Source organism: Pantherophis guttatus, chromosome 3, assembly GCF_059756535.1.
Source record: "Pantherophis guttatus breed Tessera chromosome 3, ASM5975653v1, whole genome shotgun sequence".
NCBI lineage: Eukaryota > Metazoa > Chordata > Lepidosauria > Squamata > Colubridae > Pantherophis > Pantherophis guttatus.
The window spans coordinates 194,533,170-194,542,822 of record NC_142065.1 but is presented as its reverse complement, the minus strand read 5'-3'; the positions used below and the strand labels follow the sequence as shown (position 1 = coordinate 194,542,822).

Sequence of the window (9,653 nt, the reverse complement as noted above, 5' to 3'; positions counted from 1 at the left end):
GAAATATATAAATTAACTTCTAACCTTCATCACAATAAGTACAAACAAATTTAATGACTCTCCACCTCTTCTAAGTTACAAACAATTATCCTATATCCCATCTCACCTGTATAAACAAATCCATAAAACATCATATTTCATTGCTGGTGTCAGCAGGAAATTTATAAAGAGTTGCCAGAAGTAACAACATATATTCTTGTAACCTTGATCAAATAAATCAACTTCACAGTCTTTTCATTAACAACCTTCATACTTAGTAACAACAACCACAACAAGAGGACCTTGGAAGTCTTCTAATCCAACCCCCTTCTCAAGGAAACCCTATACCATTTCAGACAAATGGTTATCCAATCTCTTCTTAAAACTTCCAGTGTTGGAGTACCCACAACTGGAGGCAAGTCGTTCCACTGATTAATTATTCTCATTGTTGGGAAATGTCTCTTTTAGTTCTAGGTTGCTTCTCTCCTTGATTAGTTTCCATCCATTATTTCTTGTCTTGCCTGCAGGTGCTTTTGAGAATAAAATGACACCCCTTCCCTCTTCCTTGTGCCAGCCCCTTAGATATTGGCAGGATTTGATTTCATTTCTACTTTGTTCCTTCATACAGAATTCTTCAGGGCTTTAACAAACCTCTTTGATAAATCCAATAGGAAAAAGTTGTCCAGATCATTCACAAAGTTTGTGATTTGTATTTCCCTTTTAAATATTATAACCTCCGCCATTTTCTTTTGTAAAACAAGTGAAGCATCATTTTCTAAGTTATTCTCTTTGCCTGACAGTTGTAAACTTAGTTTTGATACCACTTCTATCTTGTCAGATAAAATTTGTTCTACATTAGCCAATACTCTAATAACATTTATCCATAAAAGCAGATATCATTACTGATATTGTTGATATTATGGCTACTGTTTTCTGACTCCATTCTTCAAAAGTTTTCCTTGTGTTTTCATTGATATAACATTTTTCATCATTTTAGGTTAGTATATTTTTCTGTACCTAAAATCCTTAGTTTCCTCTAATGTACAGTTATTAAATTCATGAAATTACTAATCTTTGTTATGTCTTGAAAAAAACAAAATGGGATCTATTGTCCATCAGAAGCTATTTGTTCTTTATAATAAATACCAAAATCTTATTGTAAATGTTTCAATATTTGAACTTCATGAATTTAATGTTCTTTAGTAGCCAGTTGTGAGCAAGACGGCTATTTCCATCATCTAGCAGCATTCAAACTTGTGGGACACCACTATCCTATAGTCTTTTGGTGAGGAACTGCTGTCCAGAATACATGTGGGCAATCTCCAATCCTCTCCTTTTCAAGAAGTTCCAAAGAATCTGTCTACTCACCAGCTCTTCGTTCTTTGCCATAGGCATTAGCTCCATTTTTTCCAGAGATGTCTTTAGTCTGCCATTCCTCCTCTGGAAGCCCTGGCATGTTCATGCTTTTTGGCAATGATAAAAAAGTGCTTTATCATTTCCTTTGCTTTCATTTATTTAGACAGACAGACTCCCCAGGCTATAATTTCCTGATGCTCTTCCAAGTTGTAACCAGATCTGATCCTGTTGTTTCTCTGCCTCTTCTGTTTGAAAAATGAACATGGAAGAGAAAGAAAGAAATAAGAAAGACTGAAATAGCATATAAAATGCTGTTGTTGGATGAGATCCTGAATACCGTAGTTTGCAGAAAGTGGTGGCTGATTGTAAGATGAAGCAATAAATATGATCACAAAGTGGAAGACAATTGTGTTTGACTGGGAAAATGATTGTTCATGCATGATGAAAACTAGAGCATAAACCAACTTTCAAACTCTCTTGGATTTGGAAGGACTAGCTAAAGTAACTATACCTTTTCCATCTAAGAGCTTGATTACTGAAATTTGCTTTACAAGAGACTACTAATGAAAACAGTTTGGAAACTGAATCTACTAAAAATAGGAAAAAAATGGAGCTACTTGCTTGATAACATTTAGTTCAGAAAAATTAAACTAATCTTATAGGACCTGCACTTGCTACCAGTTGGTAGCTGATACCAAATCAATGTATTTTTAAAGCCTCTGATTGTTTCTTTTCTATTTCTTTCTCTAATAGCCTGGCTGCCATTACTACTGTGCTAGTAGTACCTCTTGCTGAGTCCTGTTTCCTTATTTATTTATTTATTTATTTATTTATTTATTTATTTATTTATTTATTTATTTATTTATTTCAAAAAAAATATTTACTAAACTTTCTAACTCAGAAGCTTTTCACTTTTATCTTGCTGGAACTCACCTTTCGGAACAACCTGAAAATTGTCTTTGCTAACTTTCCAGGTGGGTGAAAATCAGCACATTTAAACTCAGAATAGCCAGACGTTGCAAATCTACAAAGAGCTGGAGATGGTTGAATTAATTTTGTTTCTGGCCAATAATGCAATGTGCATTCCAAGTAACCATTTTTGTTCCTTCAAATTAATAGATCTGATATCAAACTTATTCCAACAGACACTGATCTTATTTTTTCTTTTCCCCTAAAATAAGATTCTCCTTAGGAATCTCTTAAGAGACAGACAGTACAACAGTTCCACTTTTCCTCCCCTAACACTGCAGTGTCTCAAGTTCTTGGTGTTTTCTGAGTTTGTTTATTTTCCTGAATATATCTTGTTACCAGGCTAGGGAACATCAATGTATGGGAGAATGGGTTTTGCTGAGCGTAGTAACTTGCTCAGTCTGCTTTAGTTGGGGATATATTTTCTTCTTCAATAGTCCTTGATTAGGATGTGGTTCAAAGGTGACATACAGCAGGTTCTGACCAGTTCTGGAGAACCAGTAGCAGAAATTTTGAGTAGTTCGGACAACTGGTAAATACCACCTCTGACTGGCCCGGTCCCATCTATTCTTTGCATCTTGAGTCCCAGCTGATTGGGAAGAAATGGGGATTTTGCAGTATCCTTCCCTGCCATGCCCAACAAGCCATACCCAACAAGCCATGCCACACCCACAGAACCAGTAGTAAAAATTTTGAATCCCACCACTGGTGTGGTTCAGGGGTGGTATTCTGCTACCTTTGCTACTGGTTCGCAAACATGAGCATGCACGCAGGGCCTTCTGCACATGCACAGAGTGTCAAAAATGGGACGTGATGATATCTGGATGGGTGGGCGGAGCCTCCTGCAGCCACCGCTACCGTTTGCCTGAACCAGATAGAACCGGCTGAATACCACCACTAGTACCTTCCTGATTGTTTGGTGCTTTTTCTAGTTTTGTCAGCATCAGCTTTCCTGCTTTAGCTGCCATAAGAAACGGGGAGGGATTAGGTATGGAGCAAAGGGGGGGAAGAGAGCAGGAGGGGGTTTGTCTTTGTAGGAGGGGACTTCGTGGGAATCGAAACTAAATTTCAGAAGGGGATGGCCGACCAACTGTCTTGACATTCCTGATGGATGATGCTGCCAGACGTGTTGCCACCTGACCTTTGGAAGACCTTTAGATTGGCTGAGAAACGATAAACACGAGGGGGGGAAGAAGCTTAGTAGATGCATTTCGCGCGTTTTGATCACTTCCAGCTTTTCACTGGGATGTTAATCTTTTCATATTCAGTAAAAGTACCAGATTCTTCAAAATGCTTGAGTTTGGGGTTTTCTTTCCTGGATACTGAAGGAAGCATACCTGACATTAAGCTGGAAGTCATCTCAGTCATCCCGGACAAAACCCGAGGGGACTGAAAATCCAAAGTATGTCAGATCGAGGGAGTGATGACGAAGGGAAGATGGGGGCAGCGACTTCAACCGCCCTCCAGTCGGAAAGAGAAACTGCAGAATGGCTGGAAAAACTCCGTTTGGAACCGGAGGAAGCTAGATGGTCCAAAGGTGTGGGCAGACTGCCAGACTGGGGGGAGAATCCCCGGGGAGTGACGACTTCCAGACCCCGAAAAAGGGAGGCAGTGTGGATGCAACAGCAGAAGGAACGTCTCATGATAGATCAAGCCTTGCAGCTTATCCGTGATGTGGAAGAAAGCAGAAAAAACCGTGAGTCTTTTGAAACTCCTGTGGAGAAGGGGGAAGCAGACCCCAGGGGGGAGGCAGAAGAGACAGCCTGCGGGGGAGAGGAAGAGTTTGAGGAGGGAACATCCCAGGCTTCGGCAGCTCGAGGAAGAGATGCAGCCGGCCAGAGAACCCCAGCCCTGCAGCCCCCTCCCCGCAGACGTAAAAAGCCAAAAATCCCCCCCCTTCCTGGAAAGTTTGATGGAAATCCTAAAACCTTGGGATTTTTCCTGACCCAAGTGTGGAACCACATGCAGGATTGGGGGGAGGACTACGAAACAGATGCGGCTAAAGTCAGAAGCGTTGCGAATGCCCTAGAGGGAGTGGTGGCTGAGTGGATGGTAGTTCTCCACAATAACAACTCCCTCCTGCTGAGAAATTACAACCAGTTCATGAGGGCCCTTAGAAGACGTTTTGAAGACCATTTAGCTGAACGAAAGGCGAGACTCAGAATGAAGAGCATTCAGCAGGGCCGGAGGCCGGTGGCAGAGTATATCCAAGAGTTTCGTGAACTGGCACCTTATATGACAGGCTGGTCAGAAATGGCGCTTTTGGAGAGTTTCAAGGATGGATTGAATGATGAGATATATCGAGATTGCAGGAGCATGGGGGTCCCCGATGATTTGGATAGATGGTACATAGTAGCTGAGGATGTGGAGATCGAGCTGAAACGGAGCGAACTCCGAGGAAGGCGGATGGGGGACCAGTCATCCTCTCTCTACCGTAAGGGGGCGGCCAAGATGACTGGCGGGAAGACCGAATTCAAACCCAAGTCAAAGCCCTTCACCTGTTTCAAATGTGGGAAGGAGGGTCACCGGGCGGCCGAATGTTTCTCCAAACCACCGCCAAAAGCCACCGGGGCCAGCCAAAAGAAAAGCGATAAAATACCCGCCAAAACCCGCGGCACCACCCTGAAAGGAGAAGTCGTTGAGTTCACTCCCCGGAACCAGCGTGAGTTGGGAACTCCGACCAACGATGACGACAGCGACACAGACTCCGACTCGGACACCGATGAACGGGTGAGTCACACGGAAGAACCCTTACTCATCCCCGTAGAAGTAAGGGTGCCCTCCACAGGAACTCACGCGCAATTGTTAGCCCTGTTGGACTCGGGGTGCACTAGGTGCATAATTAGCCCCAAAGTAGTGGAGGAAATGGGACTGAGACTGAAAACTTTAAAAAGACCCATTGCATTTTGTCAATTAGATGGGTCGATTGCAGGGGGGGGCCCAGCTAGTTTTATGACCGAACCCCTCGAACTACAGTTGGGGAATCACATAGAAAAGCTCAGCTTTATTGTAGCCCCTGGCATGGAAAGGCCCCTAATTCTAGGGCTGCCCTGGCTTCGGAAATGGAACCCACGAGTAAATTGGAAAACGGGGGTCCTGCGCATTCGTACGGCAGAACCACCTCCGGAAAAGGAAGGCCCCTCCCTAAGGGACGACATAAGACCAGAAGGGGCCGCAGTAGCCATTAACTATATTGAGGGAGAAGAGAAAATTCCGAAGGAATATTGGGACCTCAAGGAAGTGTTTAGTGAAAAAGCTTCTGATAATCTGCCTCCCCACAGGGCCACTGACTGCACCATTGAAATACTCCCAGGGGTGAAGCTTCCCAAACCAAAAATATACCCCATGACACCTCGAGAATTGGAGGAATTGCGGAATTTTATTGACAAAAACTTAGAACGGGGATTTATCGAACGAGCCAAACCCAAGGTAGCAGCGCCAGTAATGTTCCGCGAAAAGAAAGATGGATCCTTCAGATTAGTTGTTGATTATAGAAACATGAACGCCATTTGCGTGGAAAATGTCTATCCCCTCCCACTTATGAAGGACATGTTGGCCCATTTAGGAAAGGGAAAATTTTTTACCAAACTTGATTTAAGAGAGGCATACTACCGAGTGAGAATAAAAGAGGGAGATGAATGGAAGACAGCATTTAATTGCCCACTGGGGTGTTTCCAATTTAGAGTACTCCCTTTTGGACTACAGGGGCCCCCGGCCGTATTCATGCAGTTGATCAACGAAGTGTTGCATGAGCATCTATATAAGGGGGTGTTGGTCTATTTGGACGATATTCTAATTTATTCTGACAACATGGCCGACCATATAAGATTGGTTCGAGCGGTCTTGAATAAACTCAGAGCAGCTGAACTCTATGCCAAACTTTCTAAATGTGAATTCCATCAAGACAAAATCGACTATCTTGGATATCGTATATCGCATGAGGGAATAGAGATGGATCCGGAAAAGGTCCGGGCAGTAATGGAATGGGCCGCACCACGCACCCATAAACAGTTACAGAGTTTCTTAGGGTTTGCTAACTTTTATAGACAATTTATCCCCTCTTTCGCAAAAATCGCACTGCCAATTACAAACTTGCTCAAAACAAAAGGGGAAATAAAACCCAAACCCTCGAAACCACTAGAATGGACTATGTCTGTCAGGCCGCTTTCGAAAAACTGAAACGGCTGTTTGCAGCTGAACCTGTGCTCAAACACCCCGACATAGAACAACCTTTTGTAATACAAGCGGATGCTAGCGACGTTGCCGTAGGAGCGATACTCTTGCAAAAGAATGAGAATGGAATATTACAACCCTGTGCTTACACATCCCGTAAACTATCTGAAACAGAAAGGAGATGGGCCATATGGGAGAAGGAAGCGTTTGCAGTCAGATGGGTGCTGTTAACATGGAGACAATTTTTGGAGGGGGCAAAACATCCTTTCGAGGTGTGGACTGACCATAAGAATCTAGAAGCATTAAAAACACCACGCAAATTGTCACCCAAACAGGCACGCTGGGCCCAACATTTCAAGCGTTTCAATTTCACTTTACGTTACCTTCCTGGGGGAAAAAATTTCATGGCAGACGCACTTTCCAGATTGCCACAGTACAACAGCATAAAGAAGGAACTGGTTCAACCAATGATCCCCTTAATGCAATTGGCAACACCTGTCACTACCAGAGCTCAGAGTAAAACCGATCCAGAACTCTCAGGGGATTTACTCGAAAAGTTACGAGAAGCACTAAAAGCTGACGAGTGGTTTAAACTCCACTCGAATGAATGCACACTTCGCGATGGACTAGCTTGGGTTGGATCGAAATTGTATGTTCCGACCACATTAAGACCAACCGTATTGAAATATGCGCATGATGCCAAAGCCGCAGGACACTTTGCGTTTGTCAAAACTTTACATCTTGTTAAGAGACAGTTTTGGTGGCCTGCACTAAAAAAGGACATACAGACATATGTGGCTAGCTGTCCAGTATGTGCCTCGGCTAAAAGACCTCCAGGAAAATCTCCTGGATTACTGCAAAGTGTGGCTAGACCGAACGCCCCATGGAAGGAAATATCTATGGATTTTGTGGTGGACTTACCCGACAGTGAGGGCTGCACTGTCATTTGGGTAGTAACTGATTTGTTTTCTAAACAAGTACATTTCATACCTTGCTCAAAGATCCCTTCAGCAAAAACCCTCGCAAAGTTATTTATTCGGCAGATTTACCGACTACATGGGTCTCCGAAAAGAATAATTTCTGATAGGGGTGTGCAATTTACTTCCAGTTTCTGGAGAGAATTTTTAAGATTGATAGGCTCCGCACAGGGGTTGAGTTCCAGTCACCACCCTCAGACAAATGGTGCTTGTGAAAGAACCAATGGGGTACTCGAACAATACCTTAGATGTTACGTGAATTACCAACAGGACAATTGGGTAGACTTGTTGCCATTTGCAGAAGTGGCGTATAACAATTCTGTGCATAGTAGCACCGGATTCACCCCTTTTAAGGTTGCATCGGGCCAGGATTTTGTACCCATTCCCGAGTTACCTCAAGATGATCCCCAAAATCCCTCTTTGATAGATTGGATAGAACAATTAAGGAGCACCTGGACAGTGACTCGGAAGGCATTAGATGAGGCACACCGAGCTCATAAGGCACAAGCCGATAAGAAAAGGTCCCCAGCTCACATTTACAAAGTGGGGGATAAAGTTTATTTGTCTACCAAATACTTACAAACCACCCAGAGGTCTAAAAAGCTGGGGCCTAAGTATGTAGGACCATTCCGTGTGATCAGACTGATAAATCCAGTGACAGTTGAATTAGAATTACCAAAAACCTTGAGACGAATACATCCTGTATTTCATGTTAGTTTATTGAAACCTGAACACTCATCTCCCCTAAGGGTTGATCATAGCAACCCTCCAATTCCCATCCTCGTAGAAGGGGAGCAACATTTTGAGGTTAAGGAAATCTTGGACTCTAGAAAACACCATGGTAAAGTCCAATATCTGATTGCCTGGAAACATTTTCCACTATCTCAGGCTGAATGGGTAAATAAACGGGATGTCCGAGCTCCCAAGAAAGTTCAACAGTTCTATGCCAAATACCCTGATAAACCTTGATCATTGTATATATTCTGTTTCTCTTTCTCTTTTTCTTTTTAATTAGGACTAACGTCTCTTCTGCAAGAGGGGCCGAATGTCAGCATCAGCTTTCCTGCTTTAGCTGCCATAAGAAACGGGGAGGGATTAGGTATGGAGCAAAGGGGGGGAAGAGAGCAGGAGGGGGTTTGTCTTTGTAGGAGGGGACTTCGTGGGAATCAAAACTAAATTTCAGAAGGGGATGGCCGACCAACTGTCTTGACATTCCTGATGGATGACGCTGCCAGACGTGTTGCCACCTGACCTTTGGAAGACCTTTAGATTGGCTGAGAAACTATAAACACGAGGGGGGGAAGAAGCTTAGTAGATGCATTTCGCGCGTTTTGATCACTTCCAGCTTTTCACTGGGATGTTAATCTTTTCATATTCAGTAAAAGTACCAGATTCTTCAAAATGCTTGAGTTTGGGGTTTTCTTTCCTGGATACTGAAGGAAGTATTAGCTTATCTGGGTGCTGGTTGCAAGGGATGACATGTTCTGGGCTGTTTGCTTCCTTCTTTGACTTCTGACTATGTATTAAATAAAGATAAGCCACATCCTAATACCATTTAAAAGATGTAACCCAGCTCTGTACCTCCAGCAACTATCCCAACGTAAATAGGAAAAAAGCCTCAGCTAAACAGTCAAGCTCTTTCTAATATGTATATTTCAACGACTATTTATTTTATTTATTTATTTATTTATTTATTTATTTATTTATTTATTTATTTATTTATTTATTTGTCAAATTTCTATACCGCCCTACTCCCGGGGGACTCAGGGCGGTGAACAGCCAAGATAAAACACAGATAGTACAAACATTAAAAGTCCATTAAAATTATTAAATATTTTGGCCAAAAGCAAATTTAAAACACCCAATTTGTAAAACAGATTAAATGATTTAAAAATTTAAAAGGGAGAGTTAGGCCATGCCAGCCTGCTGAAATAAAAATGTTTCGAGAGCACGACGAAACGTGCACAGATCTGGGATCCTCCATATCTCCGGGGGGAGCTCGTTCCAGATGGTAGGTGCCCCCACAGAGAAGGCTCTCCCCCAGGGGGCCACCAGTCGACACTGAAAAGCCCCTCTCTATGGGAGCGTACTGGTCGGTGAGAGGCTATTGGTAGCAGAAGGCGGTCTCGTAAATACCCCGGTCCAATGCCATGGAGCGCTCTAAAGGTGGTAACCAAAACCTTGAAGCGCACCCGGAAG

The 9,653-nt window shown here is 43.0% G+C and overlaps 1 long non-coding RNA gene across 1 annotated transcript; it reads left to right on the top strand.

Annotated features, from left to right (window-relative positions):
• Positions 1 to 3,494: 3,494 nt before the first annotated feature.
• LOC148114950 (uncharacterized) lies at positions 3,495 to 8,856 on the top strand. Its single transcript, XR_015733435.1, has 2 exons — positions 3,495 to 4,000; positions 8,470 to 8,856. It is a non-coding gene; the product is annotated as an uncharacterized LOC148114950 (long non-coding RNA).
• Positions 8,857 to 9,653: the final 797 nt, after the last annotated feature.